Source organism: Rhodamnia argentea, chromosome 8 (genome assembly GCF_020921035.1).
Source record: "Rhodamnia argentea isolate NSW1041297 chromosome 8, ASM2092103v1, whole genome shotgun sequence".
Lineage (NCBI taxonomy): Eukaryota > Viridiplantae > Streptophyta > Magnoliopsida > Myrtales > Myrtaceae > Rhodamnia > Rhodamnia argentea.
The window spans coordinates 4,468,897-4,491,003 of record NC_063157.1 but is presented as its reverse complement, the minus strand read 5'-3'; the positions used below and the strand labels follow the sequence as shown (position 1 = coordinate 4,491,003).

The following is a 22,107-nucleotide window of genomic DNA, read 5'->3' as shown; positions in this document are numbered from 1 at the left end:
CCGGCTTTCCGATTATCTCATGTCGATCCTTGAGAATCCTCTCCATTCCTTCGGATAAGCGCGTGTCGATGAGTTTTCATCGATACAAGAGCTTTATTTGCCTCCAAGCTTGTGCTGGCCTATGAAGCACTGACACTTGTTGGGAGTGTGCGGTGTCGGATACATGTCAGACACCGACATGCTCGGCCACGTGCCCGACACGCGGATCGACGGACATGCTAGTCCCTTGAAAAATAAAAGCAAATTAAAAGTTGCATTTCAAACCCTAAAAGCATCAAAAGGCGTCACTCGCCTCTCACAATCAGAAGACATTGTTCGTTGAGTTACTGGTCCTTTATTTGCATCTCCCTCGCTCGCTCGATGTCTCTCTCACTCGCCCGAACTTGATCATCTCCCTTGCTTGCTCGAACTCAATCGTCCTCCATCCTCTTCAAAGCCCAAATCTTGGATTTTCTTTTTGTTCTCTTCTTAGGTTTTGTTGAACCGATTCCTCTGATTGGTTCTCGAATCGGTTCTATTCTCGTACATCGGCGAACAAGAAGAGATATTTCTCGGGTTCGGTGTTTCTTTCTTTCCCTTTGTTGCTTTTCTTTTCTCTCGTAGTCTTCTCTTTGCTGTTTCGCTTTTTCTGTTAATCTTAGGACGAAGGGGATCGATGATTAGACGAGCTTAGTTTTTCGGATATGATGATTAGTTTTGTTTTGTGGTGATTCGTGTGATGATTGGCTTTTTATACCCCGAGTAGTTTATCCGGGTTAGTCAATTTTGGTGGTGTTCGGTGTTCATAGTGAATTGGATTCTTTGCTCACTAGTTTTATTGATGGCCCCGCTTAATCAAGGAGATTGATTGTGGTTTATAATTTGTGATTTGGGTTTTGCTTTTATAAGGATTTGATCAGCTTTTAGACAGAGTTCATCCAGTGCTTGTGATTTAAGGCAACAAATATCATTGTTTCACCTTACTTAGTGTCTGTCTATTCGAAAAGCAAATTTTCTGCCATCAATAAAGTGAGTTATGGCGAAACATCATGAATAATGCATGAATAATGCTTTTTGCTTTTGTCCTTTTCAATTTGTAGATGTTTTAGGGAATTGAATGCATGTCTTTATAATGGCCAATGGATCTAATCTCCCCAAACAGTTCTCATCATTTTTATTGGGCTTGCATATTTGCATTGATACTACATTAGTGATGGCTGATTATATATGTTAAATTCATACTTCTTGACATCTTATACTGGTATTTTTCTGTAGAAAGGCTTCAAGCATTGATAGTACCGCTCCACCACCTACATCTAGCGATAAAGATTTGAATAACCTACTATGGAGGTATGTTACTAAGTTAGGTAGTTCTGGTGATGCGGGGGGAAATTTGTCATGGAAATGCAACTTTTGTGAAAAAATGCTTTAAGAGTTCATACACAAGAGTTATGACTCATTCATTGATGATAATTGGAAAAGGTATTCAAAAATGCAGAAAAGTAGAAAAAAAAGGATCTTTGGGAGATGGAGAGATTAGTGGAAGAGGTCAAATCTAGATTGAAGAGGAATACGCCTAAAAAAGTACCTGTGCCCCCTTTTAGTTTTTCAATTAGTGGTAGTAGTGGGATGGATACATCTTTTCACTCCAAAAAAGGAAGATTGGAAGTGGAAGTGGGAGTGAGAGTGGGAGTGGAGCATCAATTGAGAATGCATTCAACATGAGTCAACAAGAAAGTTTAGACTGTGAGATTGCTAGAATGTTCTATTCGGGGGGCTTGTCGTTTAACTTAGCAATGAACCCTTACTTTCAATCCTCTTTCACTTATGTCGCTAATCATCATATTGCGGGGTATGTACCACCGAAATATAATTTGTTAATGACCACTTTGTTGCAAAAGAAGAAGGCAAATGTTGATAGGTTGTGTGCACCTATTAGACACATGTGGAGGGAGAAGGGTGTAAGCATTGTGAGTGATAGATGAAGTAATCCACAAAGGAGGCCACTTATTAATTTTATGGCGATGTCGGATAGATAACCTATGTTTATAAAATCGGTTGATTGTACGGGAGAAACAAACGACAAGCATTTCATTTTTAACTTATTGAAAGAAGTTGTCAATGAAATTGGACATGAGAATGTGGTCCAAGTAATTACAGATAATGCTTCAAATTGTAAGGCCACGAGACAGCTCATTAAGCAAGAATTTCCATGCATTATCTGGACGTCTTGTGTGGTGCATACTCTTAATCTTGCTTTGAAGAATATTTTCGCAACGAAGAATGTGGAGAATAATCAAGTAGTTTATGAGGAATGTGGTTGGATTTCAGAGATTGTTGCTGATGTTATACGTATCAAAAATTTCATCATGAACTATTCCTTGAGATTAGCAATATACAACGAGTTTCTTAGCTTGAAGTTGCTTTCCGTGGCGGATACATATTTTGCTTCAATGATTGTGATGATTAAGAGGTTTATTAATCAAATGTGGTCTTCAAAGCATGGTTGTTTGTGATAAATGGAATATCTATCGAGATGATAATCAAGAGAGGGTTAAGTTTGCCAAGGATGAGGTGTTGGATGATTTTGGTGGGATTCAATTGATTATATACTTTCCTTCACTGCTCCTATTTATGACACGCTTCAATTTTGTGACACCGACAAACCGTGTCTTCACTTAGTTTATGACATGTGGGATTCAATGATTGTTAAAGTGAAGAGAGCTATATATGCGAAAGAAGTGAAAAAGGCTAGATAAGGAGTTTACATTTAATGAGGTGGTTTGTACAATTCTTGTGGATCGTTGGAGTAGAACAACACTTCACTTCATTATTTGGCACATGCCTTGAATCCTAGGTAAGTTTTAAAAATTGTATGACATTATCACTTTATTAATTGGTATCTTTTCTTTGACATGATAATATAATACTTTTCTTACTTTTTGTGGTTTCTTACTTTTATTTTATAGGTAATATAGTGATCAATGGCTCAATGAAGATCTTATTCGAGTTTCTCCATACAAGGAGAAGGCGATCAATCAAGAAAGATTAAAATGCCTTTAGAAATACTTTCCCAACTTGGATGAGCGCAACAAGGTGAATTTGGAGTACATAGATTTTGCACGCAAAAATGGAGGTTTAAGAGAATTTGACTCCATTCAAAATCGGTATCTTTTATTTGACATGATAATATAATACTCTTCTTACTTTTTGTGGTTTCCTACTTTTATTTTATAGGTACTATAGTGATCAATGGCTCAATGAAGATCCTATTCGAGTTTCTCCATACAAGGAGAAGGTGATCAATCAAGAAAGATTAAAATGCCTTAAGAAATACTTTCCCAACTCGGATGAGCGCAACAAGGTGAATTTGGAGTACGTAGATTTTGCACGCAAAAATGGAGGTTTTAGAGAATTTGATTCCATTCAAAATCGGTATCTTTTCTTTGACATGATAATATAATACTCTTCTATTTATTGTGCTTTCCTACTTTTATTTTATAGGTACTATAGTGATTAATGGCTTAATGAATATTCTATTCGAGTTTCTCCATACAAGGAGAAGGCGATTTGTCAAGAATGATTAAAATGCCTTAAAAAAATACTTTCCCAACTCGGATGAGCGCAACAAGGTGAATTTAGAGTATGTAGATTTTGCATGCAAAAGTGGAGGTTTTAGAGAATTTGATTTCATTCAAAATTGATATTCTATGGATCCTAAGGCTTGGTGGGTTAATCGTGGTGCATGTGCACCTATGTTTCAAAGCATAGCGTTAAAACTTCTTGCACAACCTTCTTCTTCATCATGTGCCGAGAGAATTAAAGTACTTACTCATTTGTGCACTCGGTGAGAAAGAATAAGATGACTCCAAAATGTGCACAAGATTTTATTTTCATTCACAACACCTTCGTCTTCTACCAAGAAAAAGCCCACAATATGCGGGAGGAGAGACCAAGATGTGGGATATTGGCGGAGATGCATTTGACACGTTTGAAGATGTTGGGGTGCTTGAAATTACGAGCCTTTCACTTGATGAGTCGAAGATGGAGTCTATTATTTTTTTAGAAGAAATGGATAATGTAGATGTCGATGACCGAGCATTTCTTCACAGGGTACAACTTAGATTCCTCTTAAGAGAACTGGTAAGTCAGCATTGGCTCTTGATTTTCATGTTGTTTGTGTGAAAACTAACCTTGTCCACTAGAAGAGATTCTTCGGAGGATTTTTTTCTCCTTGAGCTATTGTTTTTGGGCTGGACTTCTGCTCTTTAAAATTTATATTGTGGTCTTGTTTACTATTTGCTGGTTGTTCATTATTTCATAGCTATGCTTTGAAGTTGATATTTTCCTTGCACATAATTTGAAGTAAGAGATTTTGCCTTCAACATCATATGATTGCAAGATAAATATATATGCTTCTAAGTCTATCATAGTGCTCATATATAACAGTAAGAATTCCTTTACTTTTTTATGGATATGAAGCATGTGGTTGCCGATTTTTCAGGACTTCTCAATTTGTTGGCTTCTTGTTGAAATCAGCTCCTGTTCTTGATGGCATGGTTTCTTCAAGTACGCTAACATGTGCCATTTTCCATGTCAAGTTGATTTTGCAAGCCTTGGAATATGAGAAGGGTAATGCACCTGTTATTGATAAAAGAGCCAACTTAACTTTTATTTCGGAGATAACAAAGAGTACTTATAGGCTTAGCTTAGGGTTAAGCCTAACAATACATTTACACAAATACCCCAAATTTGCTAATACTCTAAAGTAATAAACACAACACTCCCCCTCAAGTTGGAGCGTACACATCAAAAAGCCCTAACTTATGACAAATATATTAAACTCGCCCACGTCGAAGAGACTTTGTGAAAATGTATACTAGTTGCTCTTCGTAACGTGTGTGCATCAATCGTATGTCTCCACAATTCACTTTTTCCCTAACAAAATGATAATCCACCTTTATATACTTCGTTCGCTCGTGAAACACAGGATTGCTAGCAATATGAATAGCAGACTGATTATTACAATAGAGAATAGATGATCCAGTCATAGACAGTCCAATCTCGGCTAATAACATATGAACCCATTGAAGTTCACCCCGTAACATCAACCATAGCATGATACTCGGCCTCTGCACTAGATCGAGAAATAACAAACTGCTTCTTACTTTTCCAAGACACAAGATTACTACCAAGAAAGACACAGTATCCTGAAGTAGACCGACGATCCATAGGGCAACCAGCCCAATACGTAAAAGAATATCCTATCACCTCCAAAGATTCGGGGTTAGAATAACTAGCGATATGAAGATGACTCTGATTATGAAATACAAGTCCTTGACCCGGAGCTCCCTTCAAATAGCAAACAATTTGTAGAGCGGCTTGCCAGTGAGTAGTATGAGGAGTGCTCATAAATTGACTTACCGCACTAACTGCAAATGAAATATTCGGACGAGTAATGGTAAGATAATTTAAATTGCCTACTAAGCGACGATACTTCTCCGGATCATGAAGAAGTTCTTTATGCTCATTATCAAGCCTTACTCCGGGATCCATCGGTGTGTCTCCAGGCTTAGCATCATGTAAACCAACCTCCTTAAGAATGTCAAAAGTATACTTTCGTTGTAAAAGAGCAATACTGTCATTAGCTTAGGCGACTTCAACACGAAGAAAATATCGAAGACGACCTAGGTCTTTAGTGTTAAACTCCTTTTGTAGGAACTGCTTGAGTCGTTGTATACCTTCAACATCACTTCCTGTCACAATGATATCATCAACATAGACAACAAGAATAACACAACCTTTTGAAGATGACGTACTAAATACTGAGTGATCCACACTACATTGATACATGCCAAAGGTGACAACCACATCACTAAAGTGGCCAAACCAAGCACGAGGAGATTGCTTAAGTCCATAAAGGGCTTTTCACAACCGACACACCTTCTCCCCCCGAGCAACAAACCCAGGTGGTTGCTCCATATACACCTCCTCGTGAAGATCACCGTGGAGGAATGCATTTTTTACATCAAGTTGATGAAGAGTCCGGTGAAACCGAGCAGCCAAGGAAATAACAATACGAACGAAAGGAATTTTGGCTACAGGAGAAAAAGTCTCATCATAGTCAATACTATAAGTTTGAGTATAGCCCTTTGCCACAAGACGCGCTTTTAAGCTCTCAATTGAACCATCTGGATTGTGTTTAATAACAAAAACCCAGCGGCAACCTACCAATTGCTTATTCGCCGGCAACGGAACCAGCTCCCAAGTCTTATTATTATGCAATGCAGCCATTTCCTTCTCCATAGCACGAGCCCAACCTGGATAGGCCAAAGCCTCCTGCACACAACTTGGCACGCACACGGATGCAAGGGACGACACAAAGACGGACATCCGAGGGTTTAAGTTACGATAAGACACTAAATTAGACAAAGGATACCGAGACCGAGTGCGGTGAGCAATAGGAGAATTGTTAAGAGATGGTGGAAGAGGATCGGAGGCCTGGACTGGAGGTGGTGGTGGTGGAACGCTTGTTGGTGGAGATGTATGGCCCCAAACCGGGCGAGGACCATGTGTATAAACCCGAAGAGGAGTCGATCTTGGTGATCCTGGATCCGGTGGAGTATCATTAGAATTAATAGGTGGTTGCTCCGGTTGAGAGATAGGTGTTAAGGGCGGCGGAAGATCCATGGTTAATGATTCCCGAGGATGAACATCGCCAAAATATGTTTGATCCTCAAAGAAAGTCACATCAGCAGAAATATACTCCCGACGTCGAGTAGGACTATAACATGTATACCCCTTTTGAGTATGGGAGTAATCCACGAATATACATTTTTCGGCACGACGTGATAACTTGTCCAATCCATGAGACAAAGAATGAACAAAACAGACACATCCAAATATAGGAGGACGAATAGACCATAATGGACGATCGGGATGAAGAAGAGTATAAGGAATAACTCCTTTCAACACAGAGGATAGAAGACGATTAATGAGATGACATGTTGTAAGAAGAGCATAGCTCTAGAAAGACTTAGGCATATGAGTATGAAGAAGTAGGCAACGTGCAACATCCAACAAATGACGGTTCTTACGTTCAGTAACTCCATTTTGTTGCGGAGTGTGAGCACAAGAGCTCTGATGTAAAATACCATGAGACTTGAGAAATGGAGTGAAAGTAGAAGAAGAAAAATACTCACGAGCATTGTCTGTACGCAAACACTTAACATAATGATTATATTGAATGTGTACTTCATTATAAAACTGGAGAAAAGAATGAAAAACTTCAGTACGATCTTTTATTAGATATAACCAAGTGGTACGAATACGGTCATCGATGAAAGTGACAAAATAACGAAGACCAAACGAAGACTCTCGACTAGGACCCCACACATCGGAGTGAACTAACTCAAATGGTTGGAAAGGACGACTCAAAACTCGAGGGGAAAAAGACGCACGATGGTGTTTGCCCAACCGACAAGTTTCACAATTAAATTGAAGACTCGAACTAGTCATAAAAGGAAATCGTCGGAGTACGTCCGCCGATGGGTGACCAAGACGACAATGTAACTTATATGAATCATCCACGGCTTTATTCTGAACCGTTGTAGCAGCAACAATAATCTCGGGATCCAGGATGTACAATCCACCAGCCTCACGCCCACCACCTATTCGGCGTCCGGTCTTCCGATCCCGAAAAACACACGAATACGAAGAAAAGATAATATCGCAATCAAGATCACGAGTAATAGAACTAACAGATAATAGATTGTGAGGGAAGTGTGGAATATGGTAAACAAATGGTAAGGAGACAGAGGAACTCAATGATACACAACCTATACCAGCTACTTTGGATTGAGAACCATCTGCTAAGGTAACCGACGTAGAAGGAACAAATGAGGTGGATGTGAGAAGACGAGAATCACCGGTCATATGATGAGTGACACCTGAATCAATAATCCAAGGAGGAGTACTAGAAAGTAGACAAGTAAGATCATTATGCTGTGCCAAAGTAGCGATAGGAACAACACCATTGGTATTACGTCGTGCTCTAACCAACTCATCGTATTTTGCACGAGTCAAGTTTACTATATAGCCTATCCAGAAGAGGATCCAGCTGAAGAAGTCCAAGGCTCGGTATTAATGGAGCCATGTAGACCCTGCAGCTCGGGATGGAGGTCATGACAATAATCACTAATATCCCCGGAAAGTTGACAATGCGTACAAAAGCGGTTCCCTCGACCACCACCTCGAGCTCCTCTAGAAGCATTATTACTACCACCACGAACACCACTTTGGCTTTGAAAACCACGACCACGACCACGGTTGGAACCGTCAGAACTCCATTGTCCACGATCATTAATACGACCACGAGTCCCTTGACCTCCACGAGCCACCATAGCACTACTATCCGACATTGCTGAAGTCTTGGGACTAGAAGTATAACGAGCAGCTCGAGAATACACTTCTTCAATGGAAGGGAGAGTGCTCTGAGAGGTAATCTGTTGTCGAAGTGCATTGTGATCCGGACCAAGACCTTGGAGAAAGAGTACGGTCATCATGTCTGCTTCACGTTGTTGCATCCGAGTAACCGTGGTAGCCGATGGAAAATAAGACTTGAGGCGCCGATACAAAGACGCAAAACGAGCATAATATTCTGCTAACCTAGCATCACCAATTTTGGTTTCAAATAAAGCCTCCTACATATCACAAACTTGACTCATGTTATTCTGTCCGGAATATAGTAAAGCACACTTCATCCATACCCGACGGGCTGTCGCAAAGTCCATGAAAAGATGGTGAATCGATTCAGCCATACTTCCCCACAATAATGTACGCAAAGTAGCATCAATAAACTTCCATTCTTCTAGATCGGCTAAATCTTCGGGTGGTTCTTCTTCAAGCCATCTAGACCGACGATTAGCATAAATAAAGGTCGAAAGAGCCATTGATCAAGAAGGATAATTGGTACCATCTAACTTGACCAAGGTATTATGCAAACTAGTCATACTATTGTAGGGGCCAAAAGATACTGAACTCGAAGAAGCACTAGGGGGAACCAATCCCGAAGTAATCGATGGAGAACTTGATAAGTTAGTAGACATCTCCATAAACTACTAATCAATATAAAAATTCATGTCTAGGAACTTGACCCACGTGTAATCAAATATCACACGCACCACCTACCAATTCCAACAAAAAACCAACCCCATAGCCAGCACCAATTCAGCCACACAGAATTTATAACTCCAAATTCAAACAAAACCAGCCCCACATTCAACTATCGAGCCGCTACTTTGCAAAACAACACATTCAGCCAAACAGTACCAAAATTTACTTTCTTCAAGACAGCCATTCACTTCCAGTAGATTTAACAATATCCCAACAGCCACACATCTATCACCATCAACTCACAAACTCACAGATCACAATCCTTTAAACACCAACTGCACAAACTCATAGAAAATACCCATTTACAGCAACATAATCTGCAAAATCAGCCCATTCAAAATCGAATTAGATCTCCGAAGATACTTGAACTAGGTTCGTCAACCAAGTTAACGTCGGATCCGAGGTCCCCGAAGATTCACCGACCCTTGCAATGCTGCTCCCGGGCTTGCCGGGCCCGGACAAGGTCAGGCAAGACTTGTTCTGGGGTCGCCCGACTTGGACGAGGTCGGGCCGGACATGCTTCGGGGGTCGCCCGACTGGGCAAGTCAGGCGGCGCCTGTTTTGGGGTTGCCTGGCCTGGATGACTCAGCCTTGAGGTCGTCCGGCTTGGGCGACTCCTCCTAACGTTAAATCTGAGATGGCCAACACTGGGGCTTGCTGGATTTGGTCAATGTCAAAGAATTCCGGCGAGAATTGTAGAAGCGGTGGTCGTAGGTCAATTGTTTTGTAAATCTAGGGTTTAGGTTTTTTTAATTAGGGTTTTGATACCATGTTATTGATAAAAGAGCTAACTTAACTTTTATTTTAGAGATAACAAAGAGTACTTATAGGCTTAGCTTAGGGTTAAGCCTAACAATACATTTACACAAATACCCCCAACTTGCTAATACTCTAAAGTAATAAACACAACAACACCCACCTACTATCTCTCCATGTGTGTGCAGATTCCTTGTGTCTTATCATTTCGTGAAAAAACTTGTCTTCTTTCTTGTGCGGGCTCATCCTTATTTCTACCGAGTAAGAAATGTGGAAAGCAGCAGAATTGTGTGTAAAGATTTGAAGCTTTCTAAACCTCTTATTCATATGGCTCTCAGGATTTTTTAGACTTATTTTTGTAACCTTACTAGACTGTGAATTGCATGATGAAAGTTAAAACGTGTCATTACTCATTAGACATTCGGCTCATTCCTTTTACTTTGTATTTCTTTTTTCTATTTTTTCGAGAACTCGTTCAGGCTAATGGGAATATGGGGCTTTCTGTGTATTTGCAAATTCAAAGTCTCTTTTTGGTTTGAAACTGAAACTTTCTTGTGCTGCTGAAAGGTGAATGAGGTTGGCCTGACTCAAGGCAAGAACTTGTATGGTTGTATGTTATTCTCATGTTCTGCTTAACATTGCACATTGATTTTCATGGGAATTTTTCTAGTCAAATGCTTGTTGTAGTTCAGTCATTGCATAGGATGCCTGGTTTGGCTTCATTTATTAGTTATATATATGTATATATATTTAATATACAACGTGTCGGAAAACTCTACTTTTAGAAATAACGTGTCGTGTTGTGTCGTGTCACGTGTCGGTGTCCGTGCTACATAGGTGCTGGTAGCGTGAATGGAGATTTGGCAGAGGAGCTGGAAATTCGCTGGGATCTATGAATGCTTGTTCAAGCTTTTGATGGTTCTTCAATAGTTATACGCCTGGACTCGACCTCTGGATTACGAGCAGGTCTCAGCAACAAATTGAGAATGGCCTTTGGATCTGGTCTGGGTGTGATCAACAATCACCTGTCAGTATAAGTATGATCCTTTAACAAATATCGAAATAGAGATGGTAAATTAGGTTATAAGACCAATATAATTATAAGATATGGTGGGTTGTCAGTGGAGAATAACATTAAAATAAGCAAGCAATTTTTAACGCGAACAAAATCCTACGGCTTATTACATTATTGGCGTATAATGACTTTGAAAATATATTTTCATCATTTGCAAAGTGTTTTAGGCATTAATTTTTTTATCGATGATAAAGTATATTTTTATTTAAATTATTATTTCGAGCGATATAATCATTTTTAGGAAAAATATTTTTTCTACTGCGGCCACAGCAGAGGAAAGCCATCACCGGCATAGCATGTTCGGCTTGGGCATTTTCTGCCAAGTCTGCCGCACGTGCTGATTTCGTGTTGTTTTTCGCTTCGTCGCGTCACAATGGAACAATCACTGCCAGCTTCGTTCGGTCTCTTGGCTCTGGACAAAGTCCGATAGCTTCTACTCTACCGAAATACTCGTTTCGTTAGTGTTTTTCTGGTTTTCTTGTCCCTTCTCTTCCGACAAGGTTCAATTTGGCATATCACATCGGTCGTGGTGGACGTCGTAAACTAAGTTTGAGGTCACCTTTCGTCCATCTAAATTCAACTCCCCCTCTTCACGTTCTTGTCGAGAACTTCCGACGAACTGTCGAACCGAAGCTGAGGGACTTCCAGCGAAAACCATTGAAGCGGGAAGGATGATTGCTTCGGAACAATCATTTTCCTCGAGGATCCGAGGTGGCTAGGATCTGTTTTGACATAAAGGAACTAACAGACCAATTTGCATGAAAATAGAGATGAAGTTCGATGAGTATGCATTGGATTTTGCCTGACACGCTCGTTTTCTCGAAAATGATGACCATTCAGTGACAACCGCCCATGCCAGAATCACAGTCAAGAGTCAACATCGTACGCAGTACCCGACCAATCACAAGGCGGGGCGGTAAAGTCCGATACAACCAGACGAGCTCCAACTGTCATCACTCCATCACTGGTTCAACCCTTTGGTGATTTCACCATTCATCAAGCCTATAAATTCAACAGCCACTGACTACGATGAACATCGTGACCTTGTGAGTGTGAGCGTCATTGTTGTTCCCGAAATGGGTACTCTTGTGGCTTCTTGTTTTGTGGCTGTGATTCTGGAGATTGCGGGTTCGTATGGAGGAGTGGGTGGTGCTGACGTGAAGTACAACGCTGGTGCTGGGGTTGTGGAAGGGAAGTTGAACGTGCATTTGGTCCCGCATTCGCACGACGACGTCGGATGGTTGAAGACGGTCGATCAGTACTACGTCGGCTCAAATAACAGCATCCAGGTGCTTAAATTTTCGGGATCAAAGAGCGAAATGTAGTTTGGCTACACCGTCGGTTGATGAATAATCACGGGTTTGGGCGAATGGGGAAATGCTTTTTATGTTTGTTACTTGTTTTGCAGGGCGGTTGCGTCGAGAATGTGCTTGATTCAGTCATCGAAGCATTGGCGCGAGATCCCAATAGGAAGTTTGTGTTCGCCGAGATGGTAAATTCTGTTAATTTCAGACTCTCCCTGATGCATGTTTCTGAAGGCTCACTTTTTGTTTTGATCATCTTTGAACCCTGTTTTTGAGTACTCTGCAATCGGTCAATTTTGCTGTCTCAGGCTTGAATCTAGTTGATCAGCTTGACTCCGCTGGTCTAAAGCATTGTTGTAAAACTTCAATCCAATTGACTGTGGTGACATTAATCTAACAATCCTTCAAATCCATTATAGTTGCCACGAAGAAACCGATGGTTTTGGCTTTAAAGAAGTTAAAATCTTTATGCAATTTTTGCAGTCCAACTGCATCGGAAGAGTAACTGAACTTCCAGGCATGCCACCATGACATGCTAGACGGAAGATTTTGAAGTTCAGCATAACAGTCCCCATTAACATGAAAGAGGCAGTTGCACACTATTCTTTATTATTGTCGTAAGACAATGCACTTCGACGTAGAAGCACATCGTAGCCCACTTTTGCCCATTTTGAGGTGTACCTCGCAAATCGTTTGCTCGCAAATTGATAAACAATCGCTGTTTCTGTGAACAGACAACTGTTTTTACTCCCCTGTCCACTTTCAAACAAGCTTAGCTCGATACAGCTACTAACGAATTTCATGAAAATGACAGGCGTTCTTCCAAAGGTGGTGGCTAGAGCAGAGTCTGGAGACGCAAGAACTAGTGAGGAAACTTGTGAATGCTGGCCAATTGGAATTCATGTATGCTGTTGGGAAGCATGTAATGTGTTCTATGGCAATTTCTGCACTATTAATGTCCTGACAGTAACGTTGGCAATTTGCAGAAATGGCGGATGGTGTATGCACGACGAAGCAACAACTCATTACATCGACATGATCGACCAAACAACTCTGGGTCACGGCTTAATAAAGTCAGAATTCAACAAGGTTCCTCGAGTTGGATGGCAAATTGATACGTTTGGACATTCTGCTGTGCAAGCTTACCTACTTGGAGCTGAGGTAGAAGATTCTATCTGAGGTTTCCTGAACATCGTCCTTTTCTTTTTTCATTTTCCAATCAATGTTAAGTGTAGCACTGAGTTGTTTTGTGGTTTGATGTTTGCGCTATGATGCAACCACTACACATTTACAAGTATCATGTCTAATTTTCTATGTCCCTAATCGGAATGAGAGTTGCTTAGCACAGTTGAGTAGTCCATGCTTTGTGTAGTATTTCCTATAAAAGGACCATCGCAATTCTTGCAGGTTGGATTTGATTCCCTGCATTTTGCGAGAATCGATTATCAAGACAGAGAGAAACGCAAGAAAGATAAATCTCTTGAGGTTGTATGGCATGGGTCTAAAACATTTGGTTCTTCATCTCAGGTTTGAGTTGAAAGCAGCCTCATCACCTTCATCTTTCTTGGTTACTTCGCCTGAACAATTAACATCATGCACTTGTCTGTGCACTGCAGATTTTCACAAATGTATTTCCTGATCACTATAATCCACCAGAAGGTTTTAATTTTGAAGTGCTTGGTGATTTTGAGCCTGTTCAGGTGCTGATATTCAACCAAATCAGTCACCTTCAAGTTTTTCATTTTGTTCATTTCTCTAGCGGATGGATTCAAAATTAGGTTATTCAAAAACTGCAGGATAATACTCTCCTATATGACTACAATGTCGAAAAAAGAGTGAATGATTTTGTTAATGCTGCAATGAGACAGGTATACTCTTAGCTTTCTGCAGACAATAGCTTTGTTGTATTTATCGAGTAATTCGTTGCGAATAAGCATCATTGAGGTACACATTTAGGAACTCATTTTTCCAGTAAACAGGCAAATGTTACAAGAACATATCACATTATGTGGACAATGGGTGAAGATTTTACCTACCAATACGCTGAGTCTTGGTTCAAGCAGATGGACAAACTCATTCACTATGTTAACAAGGTCAAACTACCTCCTCTATTATTTGCTTTTGTTAATTTAAAATGCAAGTGGTTATGCTTCAAGACACTTGAAGTTTTGCAAAAACTCATTTCCAGTCCCAGATAAAATTTGTATACTTTCCCTAGGCATCGAGGTCGTGGTACTTTCCCTTGTATCTTTTTCTTTGAGATGTAACCCAAAAGGATCTGCACTTAGTTTAGAATAAGGCTTTCTAAGATTGCTCTGGAGAGGAGAGATGAGATGTGCTTTTTCCCTTATGTTTTCTTTCAATGCATTTGCCTTTATTTTTTTTTTCCCATTCCTGGTATTTCTTCTCTCTCAGGATGGTCGGGTGAATGCATTATACTCTACGCCATCTATTTATGTCGATGCCAAAAATGCAGGGAATGTATCATGGCCTTTGAAAACTGATGATTACTTCCCGTGAGTACCGCTTTTTCACCCATCTCAGTTGCCTCTATGTGATATATCTATGTTAATCGCCATCAGCTACATATATGACCAGCACTTGCTTCTGTGTACAGGTATGCAGATAGGAAAGATGCCTATTGGACTGGTTACTTTACCAGCCGACCAGCCCTGAAACGATATGTCAGGATGCTAAGTGGATATTATTTGGTATTGTTTCTCTTTCTTGGTGATCATACTATATCACAACACTGTCTATACCTTCCCATTGTTGCCTGGTGGAATGCCCACGACTTAAATGATTTTGACTTCAGTGTGTGCTTACATTAAACATCACCATGGTTGGGCTCTCTTGTCTATATAGGCAGCACGCCAGCTTGAATTTCTTGTGGGGCGAAGGTCCAGTGGTCCTAGCACTTACGGGCTTGGAGATGCCTTAGGAACAGCGCAACATCATGATGCTCTCACTGGTACGGCTAAACAGCACACAACCAATGACTATGTGAAGCGCCTAGCTATTGGAGCTTCTGAGGTTGGATACCCAACTCCCGTTGAATTTTCCCTTTGGGGTTATTTGTTTTCGACTCTCACTTTATTTCAAAAAATGCTCTTCGTTCTAAAATCAATTAGGCAGAAGCTGTCGTTGATAATGCTCTCTCGTGCCTAGTTAGTAAGAAACCAGGAGGTCAATGCTCATCACCTGCTTTTCACTTTCGCCAGGTAAGTTTCAATTTAATCCCTTCAGTTTCCAACCAAAAGGATTTGTAAGCAAGTCGATTCATTGGGACTTATAATCTGTCTCAGGACTAAATGTTTTACTTACTCAAGCTGACCTGTATTCATCTCTTGTTTACGGCACTTCCTTTGCAGTGCCAATTACTCAATATAAGTTTCTGCCCAGCAACAGAGGAAGATATTCCGGACGCAAAGAGTCTGGTAACTTTTCGGGTTTTAAGCTATAAATTCCCTATAGAAATTTGTACGGTCTAATAGAAATTTTCTTTACCAGGTTGTGGTAGCATATAATCCGCTTGGATGGAATCGAACTGATATTATAAGGATCCCCGTGAGTATTTACTTCTTTCCTGTTGTGCCAATAGTTTATGCATCAAGAGATTGATAATTGCATTTGAATATAATTTGGCAATGACAATGTCTACTAGGTTATTGATTCAAATTCAGTCGTCCGTGACTCTTCTGGATATACCGTTGAAGCGCAATTTGTTGAGTTGGATAATGTTACAATCAACTTGAGGAACTTCTACGTAAAGCCTACTTGGGATCGTTGCCAAAGCAAGTCCCAAAGTACTGGCTTCTATTTCAAGCTTCATTACCGCCACTGGGTTGGAACACATACTTCATCTCTAAAGCAGCTACAAAAGGTTGGTATTTACATACTTGACTCTCACGTTCAAGCCTCTGAGATTGATATTTATATCATCTGCCATGGTGAGCTAGAGTAGATATCAAGAACAGGAAGTAAAACGAATAATGAGTCCAAATTCAAACCCATGATAATCGGCATGAGGTAAAACGCATCATGTAGGAGGGGAGATGAGCCTAGACATGCTCCAAAACCATTCAGAATCCATTTGTGGTGCATGTGGCTGTAAAACCGAACAGCACAATTAATTTGGCACAGCTTCATATTTGTTAGTGAGCCATGTTGACTCATTTGATCTATTTCCCTTGTCCGTGCTTCAAAATGATGCAGGGAAAACTAAAACTAGTTTCGTTTCTGCACTGGGCAATCCACAGAATGGTACCATAGAAGTTGGACCAGGGGATCTGAAGATGCTATTTTCGTCGTCCTCCGGGCAACTTGTCCAGATAATCAACTCTAAAATGGGGGTAAGTCTAGTGAATGTCTTTGATTTCCGTATAGAGGCGAGATTTTCTTCCATTGTGTGTTCACTGTTCTGTTACCATTTATCTATGCATGGATTATTCCATTGAAATTATCAATCTCATTCACTTTTTTAAAGTTCTTTGGATCAGAATCATACTAGCAACTTTTTTGTAGAAAAAACTTGCTCTTTTACAAAAATAGTTTACAAGCTGAAATACCTGGCTCTAAGAAAAAGGCTATTTTTTATACTGCCAAAAGTAGTCTGTGAACATCTCAGTCACCAGTTTCTCTTGAAATCTAAAAACTATATGCACACTAGTCGTGTTGCTAATTGACAGACACCTCGGGTAATGATGAAAATGGGGGGGAATGCAACTGGCTGCTTCAGCTTTCTAGCTTAGATCATGTATCCAAATTAATAAGTTTGGATGGTTATTGATTGATATACCTGTTCTCTGTTCATTTTTCACTGAGGATCAGTTGAATCAATCTTTTCTGTTATAGCGCACTATCTCATCTCCGTATTCTGCCTTTTCTTTTGCTTCTTGGATTAGTTCTCATATTGTTGGCATCTTAACCTACTTTATTAATATGTCTCAGATTTCAACATTGGCAGCACCTCTTTGTTCTCTTAGTACTTGAGAAGACTGTAATTCTAGTTTGAGGGTCATGGAACAATCTTGAGGAAGCATCCATTCATAGTAGCGAAAATGAAACAATTATGAGAACTCCTAAAATCAGACGATTCGGTTCAGATAATGGCAGATTTTCTTCAGGGTTTGACAATAATTCAATGTTCCACAGTATAACACTTTGTCCTTCCTTTCCTTATTGGATTACCTTCAGTGCATTCACAAGGGTTTCTTATATGTTACTGTGAGGCTATGCCAAATTCACTGCATGGCATCTTTAGTTGGCTGACTCAAATTTACCAGGTTGATGTACCAATACAGCAAAGCTATCTCTACTATAACTCAAGTATCGGAGATGCAGATGATCCTCAGGTAACTCTTTCTATGCTTGATTTGTGACACGATGCAGACTGGTATCTAGACCTATTCACAACACAAATCATAGATATATAACTGCAAGTGTTCAGCAGAGTTCTTTTATCGCAGGCTTCTGGTGCGTACATCTTCCGTCCAGATGGGGCGTGTCCAACTACTGTTTCAAGAAAAGTGAGCAGCTGGCCATTACTCAGCTGTGCATGATCTACTAGCTTGGAACATTGAAATACTACCCATTCAGCGATGTTCTATATTAGAACTTATCTAACAATAAGATTGGACACATAAAGTTCATTACCTATTTCAACTCTCACAGGTGCCCCTGAAGGTTGTTCAGGGACCACTAGTTGATGAAGTGCATCAACAGCTCAGTTCATGGATCTACCAGGTCATTTGTTTGATAAATTATGCCCAAGCACAGATTGTTCTTGCTTATGCCGATGGTTTGCTTTTCTGTCTCTCGAAATTTCTTTTCAAGAACCTATGGGTTTTAGTTTTCATGGGCTTGCAAAACTCCAGATACTTGAAGGACCCAAAAATGTCCAGAATGTAGATATTTCAACAGAGAGATTAAGTGAAGCATAGAACTATTAGGCTCGAATAGCTAAGCTACTGATAAAAAATGTCATTCATTTAACCAGAATCCTCGACCCAGAAAGAAATTGGACTTTTTCATTGCATGTTGGACATCCCCATTAATAGCTTAAATTTTCAAGTTTGATCCAAGTGAACACACAGTAATTAAGTTTGTTGGACAACCTTGCTACCTTAGCAAACAAACAATTAGAACTGCAGGTTAATTTACTTCTATTTTGCCCCATTGGGTACGTTTTGTTATTAATTAAGTGTTCTTATGCAGTTTTGGACCGGCATAATGTCATCACACGAGTGAAACGGCTTGATTCTCAGACAACTGAAATTACGTTTTTTTCACTTAATCAGGTCACAAGATTATACAAGGACAAAGAGCACGCTGATGTTGAATTTACAGTGAGTTGCCCTTCCCTATTTGGTTGCTTTGTAAACTATGATTTTCTACATATGATAGAGTTATGCAACAAAACAGTTTGATTGAATTTTCAATGCTTTGCATGCAAAGTCAATGGATTTATTGTCACTAATGTCTACGTACTAAAGATTTAGTCTCTTCAGTCTCCAAGAAATCCTCCTAAGACTTCTTGCTTTGAACTATGAAGATTGGACCAATTCCAACAGATGATGAAGTCGGGAAGGAGGTGATAACACAAATGACGACGAATATGGCAATGAACAAGACCTTCTACACCGATTCTAATGGAAGGGATTTCATAAAACGGGTAAACTCCGAAACCTACATTTCCTGTTTGCTAGACTTGTTATTGTATTCCGACTCACTCCACTAAGCATCTATCCTAGCGTTATAGTTATTAATAACGATGTTCTTTTAGTATTTCAAATTCCAAATGCTGTTTAAAAGAAAAGTTTGTTTCATTTATCATTGGAAGACGTTAGCTGGAATCAGCATTTTCATTATTTGGCTGACAAAGCGAAATGGTGTGCGTCATATTACTCTCTTCCAGTCATAGCGTTAATTCACACAACAGTCATCTTGCTCGATTGTCCTAGGCTGATGCGAAAAAGCTTACTATGGTTCGTGCAGGTGCGAGATAATAGACCAGATTGGTCCCTCACTGTTACAGAACCTGTTGCAGGAAATTACTATCCAGTAAGTTCTTTGATTGAATGATTTAGCAAATGATTGGTTGATAATATGGTCCTTGAATAGATGAAATTTCATCAACCTACATCATAGACTCATAAATTTGTTTTTTCCCTAAAACTGATGCTCTCCTGCTACACTATGCCCTCAGATTAATCTTGGGATTTTCACCATGGACAACAAAACTGAATTCTCAGTCTTAGTGGATCGTGCCGCTGGAGGAGCCAGCATCAAAGACGGGCAAATAGAGTTGATGCTTCACAGGTTCAACTCGTCATTTCCGTGCTCCGACCCATATGATTACTTCCTTTCTTCAAATTAAAAATCTTTCACCTTCTGTTGCTTCGTGCACCAGGCAAATACTCATCGATGACAGCAGAGGAGTGGAGGAACCTCTCGACGAGATGGTGTGCATTGCAAATGGTACGTGCGAAGGACTAACGGTACGTTTTGTCACCAGAAGTTATCTGTGGACGAAAAATTGTTTCTCCTCGTTCGTTTCTCCTAGGTGAAGTCATATCTCCAGGTACGAGGAAACTTCTACATAGGCATCAACAAACCTGGGACTGGAGCACGCTGGCGACGGACTACTGGCCAAGAAGTGTACTCGCCGTTAGTTTTGGCTTTTGCACATGAGGTAGGGATTGAATGAATTAGCTTTTTGTGGTCTATGCTCAAGCCTTTACCTGAGCAAAAGACAATCACCTAGCAGAAGATGGAGGACTGGACGGGCTCTCATGTTACCAGGGCGACTACAATGGATTCGAGTTACAGTTTACCTCAGAATGTCGCTTTGATCACTCTGCAGGTAAATGAGTTTTATCTCAAAATACTCTCCTTCTCTCTCCCTCTCTTTGGGATTAACTGACCTTTCTGTTTTGCAGGAATTGGATGATGGAAGTGCACTTCTACGTCTTGCCCATCTTTATGAGGTGAGAAAAGTTCTTCATTTACCCTTTTAGCCCAAAAAGGAGCTTCGTCAACCTATTTCATAGGAATGCAACTGTCATTTGGGCTATGATATGAAACTCCATGTGAGATCTAGAATCAACAGAACTGTGAATCTTCGCAAACCCACAAGGGACTGTAGTCCGACTATGGAGGCATCGCCTCTTGGATCGACTAAACCGACTCTTTTAGGCTATTCAACTTACTACCCCACACTTTCCATCGATTCGACACACTCATGAATCATTTGGTGCAACTTCGTTCAAAGAGTGGTGATAGATAGATACCACAGAACGGAGTATTCATTTCAATCTTTCTTGTTGTGAACATATCTAGCCCGATGAAGACGCCGAATATTCAACCTTGGCTAAAGTCGAGCTGAAGAAGATGTTCGCCGGAAGGAGGGTACGTAAAGCTTTTACAGCTCTCATCCCACTATTCCTCTCAGTATCTGTTTACTACTAAAAGTTGTTTCTCGTACTGGTGTACAAAGTTTTGTCATTGAAATATATGGTCGTGAGTTACAGATAAATGAAGTGAAAGAAATGAGCCTGTCAGCGAATCAAGAGAAGTCTGAAATGAAGCGGATGACATGGAAAGTCGAAGGGGAAGTCGCGACGGAACCAATGCCCTTAAGAGGCGGCCTTGTCGACGTGTCGGATCTTGTTGTCGAGCTCGGTCCCATGGAAATTCGCACTTTCTTGCTGAAATTCTAAGCATTGCACATAATGTCTCTTTTCATGTGATCAATTAACTTTCGATGTCTCTTTCATGCATACTAAAGAGATCAACCAGTGCCCAAAAGGGTCCGACTTAGTTCAAGTGCACTTACAGTATAAATGAAGAACGGAAATTTAGACTCGTCTGTATCGTGGAAAATTTGATAGTTCCAAAAAAAATTCTCTAAGAAGTAATTTTCGAAGAAAATGACAGTATTTTTTGGCACTTGATTGAAATCTGGAAGTGACTAGTAAATTAGTTTTCGTCGTTTAGAAAAGAAAATCTAGTTTTATTTTTGTGAATAAACATGCATTTTTTTAGCATTAGTCACTCAGACATGAGTAGTCGAAAAATTCGGCATGGGCATCAGGATTTAGGGTCCGCTAAGGGTGTCCAAAGGAATTGGGAACCACCAGGACCATTCGGAACCGGTGGTTCCTAAGGGAATTGGTCTGGTTTCTGGTTCCAAGTGTGGAACCGCCCACCCGTTCATTCGGACCGGATCGGTAATACATAATATATATTATTTAATCAATAAATTAAAAAAATGAAAAATTGTAAATTCCTTATTTGGCTCACTCATCTCGTCTCAAACTCTCACTCTCACTCTCATCTCCGTCTCCCCGTCTCCATCTCTTGACTCAAGACCTCAACCCTCATCTACTAACGACTTCAATTCCCATCGACTCACGGCCTCAACTCTCGGCTCCCATTGATCCATGGCCGCACTTCCGGCCGTTCATCGCCTCCCTTTTCCGCTCTCGGTCGCCTCCATTTGCTTGATGGGACCGGTTTCATGGACCCATCTAGGAATTGGACTAGATCGGCAGTCCGGTTCCAGGGTGGATCCATGGAACCAACGGGCAGTTCCCGATTATGAGATGAGGACCACCCATCCGGACCATGCTCATGTTCACCCCTAGAGCTTGGGACCCTAGTGTCGGTGCTCGGGTCCTCGTTGCTTGTGCCCTCGTTCATTAAGACCGGGCTCGAGACCTTGGTGCCTATGTTCCAGGTTTTAGATCAATTGCCATCATGACGTGGATTAAAGAGCTTTATTCCATGGTATTAACTATGGTAACATCTCAGGAGCAG

General features: G+C 40.5%; 1 pseudogene; it reads left to right on the top strand.

Moving 5' to 3' along the window:
* Window positions 1-12,060: 12,060 nt before the first annotated feature.
* On the top strand, window positions 12,061-21,068 carry LOC115744741 (annotated as a pseudogene).
* The last annotated feature ends 1,039 nt before the right edge of the window (window positions 21,069-22,107 follow it).